The sequence below is a fragment of the Nerophis ophidion genome, linkage group LG08, assembly GCF_033978795.1.
Source record: "Nerophis ophidion isolate RoL-2023_Sa linkage group LG08, RoL_Noph_v1.0, whole genome shotgun sequence".
NCBI classification, from domain to species: Eukaryota; Metazoa; Chordata; class Actinopteri; order Syngnathiformes; family Syngnathidae; genus Nerophis; species Nerophis ophidion.
The window spans coordinates 10,355,391-10,374,961 of NC_084618.1; positions in this window are offsets into that span (position 1 = coordinate 10,355,391).

Here is a 19,571-nt window from a genome sequence, read left to right on the forward strand (position 1 = left end):
CTTTACTTTTTACACCAAAATGCGTCCATTCTCCCTTTTCTGTCTACACACCGTGTCTGCTTGTAAGTACTCTGTGCGTGTGTGCTGCCGAACATGCTCCTCTGAGACACGACAGGACGACAATGGGTTGACTGGGACTTTTTAGAGTCGGTATAGTACTGAATATGATACATAACAACCTGACAAGCTCCTCCCACAGAGGAAGGGCCGCTGTGAGCCGGTTTTAGTGCGGGACCCCGGGGAGCAGTGCGGGGGGACGAGGGGCACATGGCGCTACCTGGGATGATTAGCACACAACTTTCTGAGCCCTTTGAAAAAGCCTCTTTCTCGCTTGCTAATCCTTGTTTGGTGCGAGCGCTCGCAGCTCAAACGGAACAAGTCAAACGTGGGATTAGCGGCGGCGTAAATCTCCCCGGGATTACAAAAGTTTACTTTTGCCTTAGCCGTGAGCAAGTGGGGGGGGGGGGGGGGGGGGGACAGGGTTGGAAGAAAGTGTATATAAGCGGGTGTGGCTTATATACAGACTAATTTAGTGGGTGTGGCTTTTATACAGACTAATTTAGTGGGTGTGGCCTATATACGGGCGCGCTCTGTAGTCCGGTAAATACGGTGGACATCAGCCGCGGTCGTCCTGCGGCGCCTTTCATCCACTCGTCCTTTTGGTGTCGGAGAAGGGCGTTTGAGGAAAATGGGCGAGGCCAGACCGCGACTGTCATTTAGCGGCGGCGAGGGACAATAAATCAGTTCCCACACAACACGGCGACAGGAGACAAGGACGTCCAAACAGACTGACTTGTCCTCTCCGACCGACGCTTGTTTGTGTCGCTCGCCAACTTCCGGGTGAGATCCGAGCGCCGGCTGGCTAACGCTAACGAGGCCGGTGACCTCGCCGCCACTCGGGGACGCTCATCTCGGGCCGTGTGACTTTTATTAGCGCGAGGAGGGGAGAGGGCGTGGCCATTAATAAATGTAAGTGGCGGCGCCTCGTCAGGCTGGCGCCGCCACGCCGGAGAAGCTCAATGACCGGGTCATCAAACGGAGTCCTGCTGATGTTCCAGCGCGTCATCGCACTGACAAAGTTCAACTTCAGTTTCCTGCCTGAGGTAACCATGACGACTATACTAATACGGCTAATAAACACTTCCTGTTGACGTTGTCTTAGGTCATAAACACTTCCTGTTGATGTCGTCCTTAGGTACTAAACACTTCCTGTTGATGTTGTCATTAAGTAATAAACACTTCCTGTTGATGTTGTCTTGGGTACTAAACACTTCCTGTTGATGTTGTCCTTAGGTACTAAACACTTCCTGTTGATGTTGTCCTTAAGTAATAAACACTTCCTGTTGATATTGTCATTAAGTAATAAACACTTCCTGTTGATGTTGTATTAGGTCATAAACACTTCCTATTGATGTTGTCATGAAGTAAGAAACACTTCCTGTTGATGTTGTATTAGGTCATAAGCACTTCCTGTTGATGTTGTCATTAAGTAATAAACACTTCCTGTTGATGTTGTATTAGGTCATAAGCACTTCCTGTTGATGTTGTCATTAAGTAATAAACACTTCCTGTTGATGTTGTCTTTAGGTAATAAGCACTTCCTGTTGATGTTGTCATTAAGTAATAAACGCTTCCTGTTGATGTTGTCTTAGGTAATAAACACTTCCTGTTGATGTTGTCCTTAGGTACTAAACACGTCCTGTTGATGTTGTCATTAAGTAATAAACACTTCCTGTTGATGGTTTCATTAGGTCATAAACACTTCCTGTTGACGTTGTCGTTAACTTATATACACTTCCTGTTGATGTTGTTGTTAAGTAATAAACACTTCCTGTTGATGTTGTCATTAAGTAATAAACACTTCCTGTTGATGTTGTTGTTAACTAATAAACACTTCCTGTTGATGTTGTCATTAAGTAATAAACACTTCCTGTTGATGTTGTCATTAAGTAATAAACACTTCCTGTTGATGTTGTTGTTAAGTAATAAACACTTCCTGTTGATGTTGTCTTTGGTACTAAACACTTCCTGTTGATGTTGTCCTTAGGTACTAAACACTTCCTGTTGATGTTTTTGTTATGTAATAAACACTTCCTGTTGATTTTGTTGTTAACTAATAAACACTTCCTGTTGATGTTGTCATTAAGTAATAAACACTTCCTGTTGATGTTGTCATTAAGTAATACACACTTCCTGTTGATTTTGTTGTTAACTAATAAACACTTCCGGTTGATGTTGTCATTAAGTAATAATCACTTCCTGTTGAAGTTGTCATTAAGTAATAAACACTTCCTGTTGATGTTGTCTTTAGGTAGTAATCACTTCCTGTTGATGTTGTCATTAATTAATAAACACTTCCTGTTGATGTTGTCATTAAGTAATAAACACTTCCTGTTGATGTTGTCATTAAGTAATACACACTTCCTGTTGATTTTGTTGTTAACTAATAAACACTTCCGGTTGATGTTGTCATTAAGTAATAATCACTTCCTGTTGAAGTTGTCATTAAGTAATAAACACTTCCTGTTGATGTTGTCATTAATTAATCAACACTTCCTGTTGATGTTGTCATTAAGTCATAAACACTTCCTGTTGATGTTGTTGTTAACTAATAAACACTTCCTGTTGATGTTGTCCTTAGGTACTAAACACTTCCTGTTGATGTTGTCATTAAGTAATAAACACTTCCTGTTGATGTTGTCTTGGGTACTAAACACTTCCTGTTGATGTTGTCCTTAGGTACTAAACACTTCCTGTTAATAGTGTCTTTAGGTAACACTTCCTGTTGATGTTGTCTTTAAGTAATAAACACTTCCTGTTGATGTTGTCCTTAAGTAATAAACACTTCCTGTTGATGTTGTCATTAAGTAATAAACACTTCCTGTTGATGTTGTATTAGGTCATAAGCACTTCCTGTTGATGTTGTCATTAAGTAATAAACACTTCCTGTTGATGTTGTCTTTAGGTAATAAGCACTTCCTGTTGATGTTGTCATTAAGTAATAAACACTTCCTGTTGATGTTGTCTTAGGTAATAAACACTTCTTGTTGATGTTGTCTTAGGTAATAAACACTTCCTGTTGATGTTGTCCTTAGGTACTAAACACGTCCTGTTGATGTTGTCATTAAGTAATAAACACTTCCTGTTGATGTTTTCATTAGGTCATAAACACTTCCTGTTGACGTTGTCGTTAACTTATATACACTTCCTGTTGATGTTGTTGTTAAGTAATAAACACTTCCTGTTGATGTTGTCATTAAGTAATAAACACTTCCTGTTGACGTTGTCGTTAACTTATATACACTTCCTGTTGATGTTGTTGTTAAGTAATAAACACTTCCTGTTGATGTTGTCATTAAGTAATAAACACTTCCTGTTAATAGTGCCATTAGGTAACACTTCCTGTTGATGTTGTCCTTAGGTACTAAACACTTCCTGTTGATGTTTCTGTTATGTAATAAACACTTCCTGTTGATTTTGTTGTTAACTAATAAACACTTCCTGTTGATGTTGTCATTAAGTAATAAACACTTCCTGTTGATGTTGTCATTAAGTAATACACACTTCCTGTTGATTTTGTTGTTAACTAATAAACACTTCCGGTTGATGTTGTCATTAAGTAATAATCACTTCCTGTTGAAGTTGTCATTAAGTAATAAACACTTCCGGTTGATGTTGTCTTTAGGTAGTAAACACTTCCTGTTGATGTTGTCATTAATTAATAAACACTTCCTGTTGATGTTGTCATTAAGTCATAAACACTTCCTGTTGATGTTGTTGTTAACTAATAAACACTTCCTGTTGATGTTGTCATTAAATAATAAACACTTCCTGTTGATGTTGTCTTTAGGTCATAAACACTTCCTGTTGATGTTGTCATTAAGTAATAAACACTTCCTGTTGATGTTGTTGTTAAGTAATAAACACTTCTTGTTGATGTTGTCATTAAGTAATAAACACTTCCTCTTGATGTTGTCATTAAGTAATAAACACTTCCTGTTGATGTTGTTGTTAAGTAATAAACACTTCCTGTTGATGTCGTCATTAAGTAATAAACACTTCCTGTTGATGTTGTCATTAATTAATCAACACTTCCTGTTGATGTTGTCATTAAGTCATAAACACTTCCTGTTGATGTTGTCCTTAGGTACTAAACACTTCCTGTTGATGTCGTCATTAAGTAATGAACACTTCCTGTTGATGTTGTTAACTAATAAACACTTCCTCTTGATGTTGTCATTAAGTAATAAACACTTCCTGTTGATGTTGTTAACTAATAAACACTTCCTGTTGATGTTGTCTTTAGGTAGTAAACACTTCCTGTTGATGTTGTCATTAATTAATCAACACTTCCTGTTGATGTTGTCATTAAGTCATAAACACTTCCTGTTGATGTTGTCCTTAGGTACTAAACACTTCCTGTTGATGTTGTCATTAAGTAATAAACACTTCCTGTTGATGTTGTTGTTAAGTAATAAACACTTCCTGTTGATGTTGTCATTAAGTAATAAACACTTCCTGTTGATGTTGTATTAGGTCATAAGCACTTCCTGTTGATGTTGTCATTAAGTAATAAACACTTCCTGTTGATGTTGTCTTTAGGTAATAAGCACTTCCTGTTGATGTTGTCATTAAGTAATAAACACTTCCTGTTGATGTTGTCTTAGGTAATAAACACTTCCTGTTGATGTTGTCTTAGGTAATAAACACTTCCTGTTGATGTTGTCCTTAGGTACTAAACACGTCCTGTTGATGTTGTCATTAAGTAATAAACACTTCCTGTTGATGTTGTCCTTAGGTACTAAACACTTCCTGTTGATGTTTTCATTAGGTCATAAACACTTCCTGTTGACGTTGTCGTTAACTTATATACACTTCCTGTTGATGTTGTTGTAAAGTAATAAACACTTCCTGTTGATGTTGTCATTAAGTAATAAACACTTCCTGTTGACGTTGTCGTTAACTTATATACACTTCCTGTTGATGTTGTTGTTAAGTAATAAACACTTCCTGTTGATGTTGTCATTAAGTAATAAACACTTCCTGTTAATAGTGCCATTAGGTAACACTTCCTGTTGATGTTGTCCTTAGGTACTAAACACTTCCTGTTGATGTTTTTGTTATGTAATAAACACTTCCTGTTGATTTTGTTGTTAACTAATAAACACTTCCTGTTGATGTTGTCATTAAGTAATAAACACTTCCTGTTGATGTTGTCATTAAGTAATAAACACTTCCTGTTGATGTTGTCATTAAGTAATACACACTTCCTGTTGATTTTGTTGTTAACTAATAAACACTTCCGGTTGATGTTGTCATTAAGTAATAATCACTTCCTGTTGAAGTTGTCATTAAGTAATAAACACTTCCTGTTGATGTTGTCTTTAGGTAGTAAACACTTCCTGTTGATGTTGTCATTAAGTCATAAACACTTCCTGTTGATGTTGTCATTAAGTAATACACACTTCCTGTTGATTTTGTTGTTAACTAATAAACACTTCCGGTTGATGTTGTCATTAAGTAATAATCACTTCCTGTTGAAGTTGTCATTAAGTAATAAACACTTCCTGTTGATGTTGTCTTTAGGTAGTAAACACTTCCTGTTGATGTTGTCATTAATTAATCAACACTTCCTGTTGATGTTGTCATTAAGTCATAAACACTTCCTGTTGATGTTGTCCTTAGGTACTAAACACTTCCTGTTGATGTTGTCATTAAGTAATAAACACTTCCTGTTGATGTTGTTGTTAAGTAATAAACACTTCCTGTTGATGTTGTCATTAAGTAATAAACACTTCCTGTTGATGTTGTTAACTAATAAACACTTCCTCTTGATGTCGTCATTAAGTAATAAACACTTCCTGTTGATGTTGTTGTTAAGTAATAAACACTTCCTGTTGATGTCGTCATTAAGTAATAAACACTTCCTGTTGATGTTGTTAACTAATAAACACTTCCTCTTGATGTCGTCATTAAGTAATAAACACTTCCTGTTGATGTTGTCCTCAGTAACAACAGTGTCCTCCAAGAAGTGACTGGAGACTAAACGTCTTTCCTCCCTTTTTTCTCCTTCCTGTTTCCTGTCTAACAAATAAAAGCCTTTGGAAGATGGAGAAAAAAGTGGTAAGCGTCAAAGTTTGTTAGAACAGAGGAGTTGGGAGGTGGGCTGCTAGCTAGCGCGCTGATCGCTAGCTCCCAACTAGTGACCCGCGTTAAAGAAGCCTGCGTTGGCACCTTTGCTTCATTGCCAATTAGCGGCGAGAGAAGAGGACGGCGATGGAGAAAATGGTCGCTGACACGCCGGTTTTGCTTTAACGAGCACGCCGTCGCACTTTTAGCTGAAAGTGGCAATAAAAGTGTCATAAAAAGCAGGCGGACGCTAGCGTGCTAACTGCTTTTGGCGCCATGAATCCGACACGACTCATCGGCGCAACGGCTCAGGATGTTGCCGTGGCGACGGAGGCCGCATCGTTTGCATCCTCGTGGACTTTTAATCTGCCAAATGTTCTCTTCTTTCGAGCGTGCGTAAAAATATTGATGGCTGCGGCATTTTGATGAGAAAAGCATAAAAGTCTGAGAGCTCAGAGCGATGGTGACTCAGCTCGTTAATTATCATCACACTCCTCTCCTTTCAACGTGCTAATCGCTGGAAACATACCCTGCTCTCTGTCAAAGGGGAGACAATTGAAGAAATAAATACATCTTTACATAATTAATTAAACGTGTTATTAATTAAATACAATAAATAGGTCAATTATTTACAATTGATCAATTAATCACTGAATTACTTCACTTTTATTTATTTATTTCATTATTGATTTCATGATTTAATCAACTATTTCGCTTTATTTCATTACTTATTTCGAGATGTAATAATCTAAGTTTGTTATTTCCTGATATGTGGTATACAAAGTCAAATGGGACAAAAAAAAGAAAGAAAGAAATATTTATGAAATTACTGAAATGTGTCATTAATTAAATGCATCTGGAATTAAATAAAGAAATGGGTCATTGAGTTATTTACTATAACAGTACAATTGATAAATGAATCATTGAATTATTTTATTTATTTACTTAGTTATAGATTTCATGATTTAATAAACATTTCACTTTATTTAATTACTTATTTCAAGATTGAATTATTTATTTGTATTATCTAATGAGCCGGTGTGGTTTGGAAGTCAAAGGGGACAAAAAGAAAAAGGAAATCTTTACATAATTACTTAAAAATGTGTCATTAATTAAATACATCTAGAATTAAATCAAAAAATGTTTCAACTATGAATTTACTATAAAAGTACAATTGATGAAATATTTACTGAATTATTTCAACACTTAAATATTTATTTATTTAATTTAATTAAATAATTACATTTAATTAAATTTAATTTATTATATTTATTTATATTGATTGATTGATTGATTATTTTTAATTATTGATTTCATGATTTAATCAACTATTTCACTATATTTAATTACTTATTTCAAAGATTCAATTATTCATTTTATTATTTAACGAGCCGGCGTGGTGTAGAAAGTCAAATGGGACAATAGAAATAAATAAATAGGTCTTTACATCCATCCATCCATTTTCTACCGCTTATTCCCTTTTAGGGTTGCGGGGGGCGCTGGCGCCTATCTCAGCTACATAATTACTTAAATGTGTCATTAATTAAATACATCTGGAATTGATTTACAATTAATCAATTAATCACTGAATTATTTCAATTTTATTTACTTATTTAATTATTGATTTCATGATTTGATCAACTATTTCTTTATATTTCATTACTTATTTCAAGATTTAATTATTTAAGTTTATTATTTCATGATATGTGGTATACAAAGTCAAATGTGACAAAATAAAGAAATATTTACATAATTACTAAAATATGTTATTGATTAAATACATCTGGAATTAAATAAAGAAATGGGTCACTGGGTTATTTACTATAAAAGTAAATTTTTATAAATTACTCACTGAATTATTTCAAATCTTAATTATTTTATTTATTTATTTAATTATGTATTTCATGATTTAATAAACATTTCACTTTATTTAATTACTTATTTCAAGGTTGAATTATTTATTTGTATTATTTAATGAGCTGGTGTGGTTTAGAAAGTCAAAGGGGACAAAAAAAAAAAAGGAAATCTTTACATAATTACTAAAAAATGTGTCATTAATTAAATACATCTAGAATTAAATCAAAAAATGTTTCAACTATGAATTTACTGTAAAAGTACAACTAATAAATTAATTACTGAATTATTTCAACATTGAAATATTTTACTTATTTATTTAATTTTTGACTTCATGATTTAATAAACTATTTCACTATATTTCATGACTTATTTCAAGATGTAATTCTTTATTTTATTATTTCATGAGCCAGTGTGGTGTAGAAGGTCAAATGGGACAATTAAAATAAATAAATAAATAAATCTTTAAATAATTACTTAAATGTGTCATTAATTAAATACATCTGGAATTACATTAATAAATAAGTCAATGATGCATATAGTATAGGAGTACAATTGATTAATTAATCACTGAATTAATTCAACATTGAAATGTTTTATTTTTTTATTTAATATTAGCATGCTAATGTTAGCATCAACCAAAGGCGTCCTTATTGTAATAATAATATTAATAATAGATTTTATTTGTAAAAAAAGCAGTTTACGTTGAGCAAACAACTTCAAAGTGCCACATTGTAAAAAAATAGTAATAATAATAAATAATAAATTTAAAAAAATAAATAAAAAATATATATATAGAACTAGAAACAGCCCAATAGCTGGAACCAGCATGCGTATCTATAAAAAGGCTTTTTTTTTTAAAAGATGGGTTTTTAAGCCTTTTTTAAAAGCATTTACAGTCTGTGGTGCCCTCAGGTGGTCAGGGAGAGCGTTCCAAGGACTGGGAGCAGCGAGCAGAAAGCCCTAGCTTTGTCCTTGGAAGTTGGAGGAGGTTAGCCTGTTTGGAGCGGAGGTGTCGTGGGGAGGATTTGGGGGTGAGCAGTTCTTTGAGGTAGACGGGGACATTTCCATAAGTAGGGAGATTTTGAATTCAATCCCGAGTGGAACAGGAAGCCAGTGATGGGATATACCGGCAGGCATTCTCCGTGTATGTTTTACACATAGAACATGAACGCCTAAACATTTCTTAATGTTTCAACACTCATTCATGAACTATTTCTCTTGGTAAACGAGAAACGATGGGAGACTATCATCACACTTCAACATCTCTAACATCTACAATAAAAAACACGTTGCTTATTTTTTTTACCCCGGGTTAGTAAATGTTGGGTAAATACATGAATAAATGGAAACTAGGAAGGAAATGTTTATATCAAACGTTACCCAGAAGGCTTAGCGCTGGAAACAGGAACAGGAAGTTGTGCTGTTTAATCAGTAATGACATTTAGGTATCGATCCAGTACCAAGTAGTTACAGGATCATACAATAAAATATAACACCTATTAAACCAATAATAATAGGATTAAGAAATACTGATGTAAAGGGTAGGTGTCGCGCTGTTTTCTGTTTTAACATGTTCTATCTACACTTCTGTTCAAATGTAATAATCACTTATTCTTCTCTTCTTTGATACTTGACATTAGTTTTGGATGATACCACACATTTAGGTATCGATCCGATACCAAGTAGTTACAGGATCATACAATAAAATACAATACATAATAAACCAATAATAATAGGATTAAGAAATACTGATGTAAAGGGTAGGTGTCACGCTGTTTTCTGTTTCAACATGTTCTATCTACACTTCTGTTCAGATGTAATAATCACTTATTCTTCTCTTCTTTGATACTTTACATCAGTTTTGGATGATACCACACCTTTAGCTATCGATTTGATACCAAGTAGTTACAGTCATATTCTAAGTCCTCATGTGTCCAGGGACATATTTACTGACTTTATAAACATAACATACATTTTTTTTAAGACAAAAAATGATTTTGTGATGCCGAAAAATATCGATTTAATCATAGTAGTATCGACTAGATACGCTCCTGTACTTGGTATCATTACAGCGGATGTCAGGTGTGGATCCACCCATGGCGTTTGTTTACATTGTGACGCCGGTGAGCTATTGTATCCTCCTCCGGTGTTTAGCTGGTCCTCCAGTGATAATGTTACTTGCAAGAAACTCACTTTATTCGTCGCCATGGAGGCCAGGATTGGTGATTTAGAAGTAGCTCTTCCTGAGGGTGTTTCAGTGTTATAACTTCACTTATATTTTTACTTTTTCTCCCTTTTCTGCCCACACAGTGTCTGCTTGTAAGTACTCTGTACTTGTGCGCTGCCGAATATGCTCCTCTGCTCATACACTTTTATTTTTATTTTTTTTATTTTATTTTTTTATTTTTTTTATTTTTTTATTTTTTTATTTTACTGTTTTAATTGATTTTACCCTTTAAAATAGTTTTTAATCATATTTGTTTTTATATTATTTTTATTGGTTTTATTTTTATTAATTTTTTGTTTTATTCAGTCATTGGTGGAGCATAATATTGTTTTTATAACGGCTGTGCAGCACTTTGGAAACGTTATTGTTGTTTAAATGTGCTATATAAATAAAGTGGATTGGATTGGATTGGATAAAAAAACCGCAATGTCAACACGTCTGTAAAAAAATAAATAAAAAAATGGCGAACTGGTACTTTTCAAACAGAGTATAGTACCGTTTTTGATTCATTAGTATTAGCGTACAACCCTAGTCTACACACAAAGCAAAATAAATTGTGATGAGACAGTTGACGACACTCAGAAACAAATTTGATTCTTGAAAATGACGCCGATTCGCCAAAATGTGGACTTTGGAGAAAGATTGTTTGGAGTGTGACATGCTGAGACCCTGCAGGTCCTGACAGAATCCTCACTCACGCCCCAACTCTTATTTGTTGACGTACACAACCCGGAACCCGGAACCCGGAATCCGGAATCTGGAACCCTCGCCAGGCAATTTTACAGAAAATTCCAGCCCGGAGACACACAGACCCAGTCAGTGTCCGGTCTAAACTTGCCACCCCGGCGACCGTCACAACAACCCCATAAAGCCCAGGAGAGTCCTTCCAGTCTCGAACCCGCAAGTGCGGGGCGAAGACTTCCCCGCGTGGCACCAAGGTCCCAAAGGGTTACGACGGAAGTGGAAAGAAAAAAAACAAAAAACGAGGCAGCGTTCCATGAAAAGGTATGTGAGTCCACTTGGAAAGAAGACATCCAGTCCAAGTTCCCGACTGAGGCGGTCACAGCCTCTCCCCCCCCCCTGGCCCATATACTTGTTGAATATTCCCCAGTCCCGCAGGGGAACGTTGGGCATAAGGCGGCGTTTGATTCCGCTGCGACCATTCCGGCCAGACGGGAAGGGAGACGTGAAAGAAGTCCTTCATGAATCCAACCGGACCCTAGGGTCCAGTTTCTGACTGGACATCCTGCACACACACAATCTTGTATTTCGGACTTTCTGGGGACCTGAGAAAAATGCCGACCTCTTCAGGACCAACCTTGCTAGATATGTTTGTTTTTACAACATTAATAATAGATACAAAGTAAGCAAATATAAAAAAATATAAGCTTTGAGTAAAATAGAAATATATATATTTTTAGGGACCGCAATGTCCCTATTGGTACAATAAGGACAGAGGACCCTATCGTATTTGGTATTCCGCACCTTCGCGCCATAATTTGACCCCCTTAACATGCTTCAAAACCAACCAAACTTCACACACACATCGATATAGCAAACATTCCCAACTTGTTAAGCAACCAAACCCCAAAAATCAAAATTGCACTCTAGCGCCCCCTAGGGGAAGAAAAAAAACAGACTGCTTGTAACTTCCGTTAGCAATGTCGTAGAGACATGAAACAAAAACTTCCATGTAGGTCTGACTTAGACCTACATTTCATAATTTTACCTTCTAGGGCAAAAATCAACAGAAAGTTGGCAAAAACCCCTTCAAAACAACATTTTCCTAAAAAATGCTATTTTTGCCTCTTTGAGCTGTAATTTGACCCCCTTAAAATGCTTCAAAACTCACCAAACTTGGCGCACACATCAGGACTAGCAAAAATTGCGATCTAATAAAAAGATCAAACCCCAAAACTCAAAATTGCGCTCTAGTGCAATTTTAGAATAAAACACAGAAAAAACTGCTCCTAGGAAGAAAACACAGACAAAACTGCTTGTAACTTCCGGTAGGAATGTCGGAGAGACATCAAACAAAAACCTCTATGTAGGTCTCACTTAGACCTACATTTTAATAATTGACATCCTTCAGCAAAAATCAACAGGAAGTTGGGAAGTACCCCTTCAAAACAAAAGTTTTGTAAAAACCCGTCACCTTTTTTCAAAAATTATCTCCTCTGAGTGCGTTTGTCGTGTCGGCTTCTATCTCACACAGGAGAGGGATTGAACCCTTCTGATTAAAATTGATCAAAAGAGTTTTAATTACTGCTCCGCTTTTGATTTTACGCGCTTTCAAAGAACCCCTGCGCAAAGTTTCCTAAAATATGTCATTTTTGCCTCTTTGAGCTGTAATTTGACGCCCTTAAAATGCTTTAAAGTGCAAGTTAAAGCTCTACTATGCAAAGCGAAAGCAATTTATCAACATCCAGAAAAGCCGAGCTATAATTTGACCCCCTTAAAATGCTTCAAAATTCACCAAACTTGCCGCACACATCAGGACTGGCAACAATTGCGAGCTAATAAAAAACCAAACCCCAAAACTCAAAATTGCGCTCTAGTGCAATTTTGGAATAAAACACAGAAAAAACTACTCCTAGGAAGAAAACACAGACAAAACTGCTTGTAACTTCCGGTAGGAATGTCGGAGAGACATGAAATAAAAACCTCTATGTAGGTCTCACTTAGACCTACATTTTAATAATTGACGTCCTTCAGCAAAAATCAACAGGAAGTTGGCAATTACCCCTTCAAAACAACATTTTTGTAAAAACCCATCACCTTTGTTAAAAAATTATCTCCTTTGAGTGTGTTTGTCGTGTCGGCTTCTATCTCACACAGGAGAGAGATTGAACCCTTCTGATTAAAATTTATCAAAAGAGTTTTAATTACTGCTCCGCTTTTGATTTTACACGCTTTCAAAGAACCCCTGCGCAAAGTTTCCTAAAATATGTCATTTTTGCCTCATTGAGCTGTAATTTGACGCCCTTAAAATGCTTTAAAGTGCAAGTTAAAGCTCTACTATGCGAAGCGAAAGCAATTTATCAACAACATCCAGAAACGCCGAGCTGTAATTTGACCCCCTTAATATGCTTCAAAACTCACCAAATTTTACATAAACATCAGGACTGGCGAAAATTGCCATTTAATAAAAAACCAAACCCCAAAAATAAAAAATTGCGCTTTAGCACCTCCTAGGAAAAAACACAGACAAAACTACTTGTAACTTTCGTTAGGAATGTCGTACAGACACGAAACAAAAACATCTATGTAGGTCTGACTTACACCTACATTTCATACACTCACTTCCTTCAGCAGAAATCAACAGGAAGTTGGCAAAAACCCCTTTAAAAAAAAAATTTCCTAAAAATTTTTATTTTTGCCTCTTTGAGCTGTAATTTGACCCCCTTAAAATGCTTCAAAAGTCACCAAACTTGGCGCACACATCAGGACTGGCGAAAATTGCGATCTAATAAAAAAACCAAACCCCAAAACTCATAATTGCGCTCTAGTGCAATTTTGGAATAAAACACAGAAAAAACTGCTCCTAGGAAGAAAACACAGACAAAACTGCTTGTAACTTCCGGTAGGAATGTCGGAGAGACATGAAAAAAAAACATCTATGTAGGTCTTACTTAGACCTACATTTTAATAAGTGACATCCTTCAGCAAAAATCAACAGGAAGTTGGCAATTACCCCTTCAAAACAAATTTTTTGTAAAAACCTGTCACCTTTTTTCAAAAATGATGTCCTTTGAGTGCATTTGTCGTGTCAGCTTCTATCTCACACAGGAGAGAGATTGAACCCTTCTGATTAAAATTTATCAAAAGAGTTTTAATTACTGCTCCGCTTTTGATTTTACGCGCTTTCAAAGAACCCCTGCGCAAAGCTTCCAAAAATATGTAATTTTTGTCTCTTTGAGCTGTAATTTGACGCTCTTAAAATGCTTTAAAGTGCAAGTTAAAGCTCTACTATGCAAAGCGAAAGCAATTTATCAACAACATCCAGAAAGGCCGAGCTGTAATTTGACCCCCTTAATTCGCTTCAAAACTCACCAAATTTTACATAAACATCAGGACTGGCGAAAATTGCCATCTAATAAAAAACCAAACCCCAAAAATAAAAAATAGCGCTTTAGCACCCCCTAGGAAAAAACACAGACAAAACTACTTGTAACTTTCGTTAGGAATGTCGTACAGACACGAAACAAAAACCTCTATGTAGGTCTGACTTACACCTACATTTCATACACTCACTTCCTTCAGCAGAAATCAACAGGAAGTTGGCAAAAACCCCTTCAAAAAAACATTTTCCTAAAAAAGGCTATTTTCGCCTCTTTGAGCTGTAATTTGACCCCCTTAAAATGCTTCAAAACTCACCAAACTTGGCGCACACATCAGGACTGGCGAAAATTGCGATCTAATAAAAAATCCAAACCCCAAAACTCAAATTGCGCTCTAGCGCAATTTTGGAATAAAACACAGAAAAAAATGCTCCTAGGAAGAAAACAGACAAAATTGCTTGTAACTAAAGGTAGGAATGTCGGAGAGACATGAAACAAAAACCTCTATGTAGGTCTCATTTAGACCTACATTTTAATAATTGACGTCCTTCAGCAAAAATCAACAGGAAGTTGGCAATTACCCCTTCAAAACAAAATTTTTGTAAAAACCCTTCACCTTTGTTCAAAAATTATCTCCTTTGAGTGCGTTTGTCGTGTCGGCTTCTATCTCACACAGGAGAGGGATTGAACCCTTCTGATTAAAATTTATCAAAAGAGTTTTAATTACTGCTCCGCTTTTGATTTTATACGCTTTCAAAGAACCCCTGCGCAAAGTTTCCTAAAATATGTAATTTTTGCCTCTTTGAGCTGTAATTTGACGCCCTTAAAATGCTTTAAAGTGCAAGTTAAAGCTCTACTATGCAAAGCGAAAGCAATTTATCAACAACATCCAGAAACGCCGAGCTGTAATTTGACCCCCTTAATTCGCTTCAATACTCACCAAATTTTACATAAACATCAGGATTGGCGAAAATTGCCATCTAATAAGAAACCAAACCCCAAAAATAAAAAAAATTGCGCTTTAGCACCCCCTAGGAAAAAACACAGACAAAACTACTTGTAACTTTTGTTAGGAATGTCGTACAGACACGAAACAAAAACCTCTATGTAGGTCTGACTTACACCTACATTTCATACACTCACTTCCTTCAGCAGAAATCAACAGGAAGTTGGCTAAAACCCTTCAAAAAAACATTTTCCTAAAAAATGCTATTTTTGCCTCTTTGAGCTGTAATTTAACCCTCTTAAAATGCTTCAAAACTCACCAAACTTGGCGCACACATCAGGACTGGCAAAAATTGCGATCTAATAAAAAAACCAAACTCCAAAACTCTAAATTGCGCTCTAGTGCAATTTTGGAATAAAACACAGAAAAAACTGCTCCTAGGAAGAAAACACAGACAAAACTGCTTGTAACTTCCGGTAGGAATGTCGGGGGGACATGAAACAAAAACCTCTATGTAGGTCTCACTTAGACCTACATTTTAATAATTGACGTCCTTCAGCAAAAATCAACAGGAAGTTGGCAATTACCCCTTCAAAACAATTTTTTTGTAAAAACCCGTCACCTTTTTTCAAAAATTATCTCCTTTGAGTGCGTTTGTCGTGTCGGCTTATATCTCACACAGGAGAGGGATTGAACCCTTCTGATTAAAATGTATCAAAAGAGTTTTAATTACTGCTCCGCTTTTGATTTTACGCGCTTTCAAAGAACCCCTGCGCAAAGCTTCCTAAAATATGTCATTTTTGCCTCTTTGAGCTGTAATTTGACGCCCTTAAAATGCTTTAAAGTGCAACTTTAAGCTCTACTATGCAAAGCGAAAGCAATTTATCAACAACATCCAGAAAGGCCGAGCTGTAATTTGACCCCCTTAATATGCTTCAAAACTCACCAATTTTTACATAAACATCAGGACTGGCGAAAATTGCCATCGAATAAAAAAACAAAACACAGGAAAAAACACAGACAAAACTACTTGTAACTTTCGTTAGGAATGTCGTACAGACACGAAACAAAAACCTCTATGTGGGTCTGACTTACACCTACATTTCATACACTCACTTCCTTCAACAGAAATCAACAGGAAGTTGGCTAAAACCCCTTCAAAACAAAATTTTCCTACAAAATGTCATTTTTGCCAGTGTGTTGATGTTAAAATATTACGCCGAGTTGCTAAGTCTATCTGTTTGCTAATAGTATGCATCTTCTAATGCTTATCCGGGTTTGGGTCACGTGGGCAGCAGCCAAAGCGGGCCCAACCAACGCTGCTTGCAGCTTTAATTTTTTTTTGTAATTGGTTTTTAATCTTCATTATTTACTTCAAGGTATTACAGTATGTCTCTATATACATATTTATTGTATTTTGTTCATTAATTTTGGCCAAGTGGGGACACTTTTCAAATTTTTTACAAACACTTGTTATTTCATATATTGACCAGAGTGATTCCGATATGAATTTGTCAAGGCAAAATGATTCATGCTTTGTGTTGGTGTGATGAGCACCTCAGATCAAAGTGTGGCTCCATGACACGCCCACTTCTCAGGACTTAGGCAAATTTCCTTTGCAATGTCTGTCTTGTGTTTCTCGTTTGATCAAAGTTTCTTGAAGGAATTCGTAAAAGCCAGACCCTTATTTTTAGCATAAAACTGGAAACTAAGACGGTCAACTTCCTGCTTATTTTCAAACAACTTTGTTAGAATGATTATATATAAGTTATCACACAACTCTTATGTTTAAAGGCCATTGCTATAGTTATTATCAATTATGCTGAAGTTGTACTTTTTTATCCGTGCAAAGGGACAACTTGCAATCTTGGATTGCGAGTCGTCTCGTATCAGGGTTTGTGTCCAGACCCGGCCTGCTGACTGCAAAGGGCGAACATCGAGTACCTCGACGCGGACAAAACACAGACAGGGCAATATTCGTAAAAGCCAGACCCTTGTTTTTAGCATAAAACTGGAAACTAAGACAGTCAACTTCCTGCTTATTTTCAAACAAGTTTGTTAGAATGATTATATATAAGTTATCACACAACTCTTATGTTTAAAGGCCATTGCTATAGTTATTATCAATTATGCTGAAGTTGTACTTTTCTATCCGTGCAAAGAGACAACTTGCAATCTTGGATTGCGAATCGTCTCGTATCAGTGTTTGTGCCCAGACCCGGCCTGCTGACTGCAAAGAGCGAACATCGAGTACCTCGACGCGGACAAAACACCGACAGGGCAATCTCTCGAATGTCATCTCAGGACTTAGGCAAATTTCCTTCTCAATTTAAAATCACCCATCTGTCTTGTGTTTCTCGTTTGGTCAAAGTCCCTTGAAGGAATTCGTAAAAGCCCGACCCTTGTTTTCAGCATAAAACTGTCCGACAGAAATGAAAACAGTCGACTTCCTGCTTATTTTCAAACAAGTTTGTTCGAATAATAATGTGAAAGTTGTCACACAACTCTTTTGCTTAAAGGCCGTGGCTATAGTTATTATCAATTGTGCTGAAGTTGTACTTTTCTATCTGAGCGACTTGCAATCTTGGATTGCGAGTCGTCTCGTATCAGTGTTTGTGTCCAGACCCGGCCTGCTGACTGCAAAGGGCGAACATCGAGTACCTCGGCGTGGACCAAACAGACACAGGGCGATATCACGAATGTCATCTCAGGACGTCGGCAAATTTCCTTCGCAATTTAAAATTTCCTGTCTTTCTTGTGTCTCTCAGTTGGTCAAAGTCCTTTGAAGGAATTCGTAAAAGCCAAACCCTTGTTTTTAGCATGGAATTGGCCGACAGAAACCAAGACGGTCCACTTCCTGCGTATTTTCATACCATAATATGGTTTCTCGAGACGGTCTTGTGACGATAGACGTCGCCGTTGATTTTTGTCATGATACGTGAATATAGGAGAAGGGGGTGATTTTTTGCTAATTTCTAAAGGGGGCGCTACTGAGTCAACTTAAAAATGTTGTGTTCGTTGAGGGCCTCGTAAATGCGATTGAAGTGGGAGTACAATAAGGAACGAAACAATTTCAGTTGGGCCGTCGCAGCTTTTTGATGCTTGGGCCCTAAATACCGTATCTGTAATCCCATCTCATGGGACTACTACACTCCGAGGTAGCATCGATTGAAAGCTAGCTCGTAGCGGCCAAGAAAACAAGGCAGAGCGTCAACAATCAGGGAGTTATTTCAGTTTAAGTCAAGATAGGGGATATCTCGTCGAACGAGGTATAAAAGGTAAATACAGAGGAATTACCAGACTTTCCAATGATCATATTCAAACAACTGCACGAGGATGCTAAAAGACAACATGCTAACTCTGAAAAAAGAAGCATCTTTCTTCAGCTCGAGTATCAACGAGTACAATATTTCAAGAGGTTTTTACGCTGTGGTTTTGTTGTCATTCCTAAAGCTTAAAAGTCAATAGGGTTCCATTTGGAAGGAGACTTAGATTCCAGGCAACGTAAAGTGGATTTATCGCAGGTTCAGAAGTACAAAGGCGGATTAGGTTATGGGTTATGATTAGGTCAATGGGACATTATTCCTCCCTTCAAGCCATAAATGTCTGACAGATTGCAGAGAAGTCTTCAGTAGGAATGATCTTTTAATGTCTGCTTCTGCGATCATTGATTCGCCCCGGTTTCTTTTGCCCCTTTTTGAGGGACGGACATGTTTTTCGAATAAAAGAAAGAACCTGATCCTACTTACCGTTTCTCCTTAAATCACAATCCGTAGTCCCGGGAATGAACACTTACTTCAAGCCCGGTTTGATTCCGTGCCGAGTGATTTAGATGGCGGTTCCAAAGCTGCACATGAAGGTAAAAAAGTGGCCGACTGTAGTGGATTGACTCCTGTGGGATGCTTGTGATCAGAAAGCAGGAAACTGGTCCTGCTGAGACAAGACGGGATTTATGATATGGAGGCCGACTCCCACCTAGGCTGCGAGCTACCGCCGCGCTCCCAAGATTTACGACGGGGATGACACGGCTGATTATTCCTGGTGGCTGAAGAAAATTGGATGTGGTTCCGTTGAAGTGTAATGGTACTGGTCTTGCTTGTTGCGTATCAAACCACAATGACCTCCGTCCCGGATCTGTGATTAATGAATGAACACATGCCAACATTGTTTGGATCGTGCCTTTGCCGTGACCCGCTAAACCACTTGTGCAGGAATTCCTCTCCCTGGTCTTTGGAAGAGTCGAGCCAAACTAAATAACCACCGCGCCACGGTCAAGGAGTAGCTACGACCCCTTTGATCCCGTTGGAATAGGCTTCTGGGTAATGGATTTGGAATAAATGTCAAGAAGGAC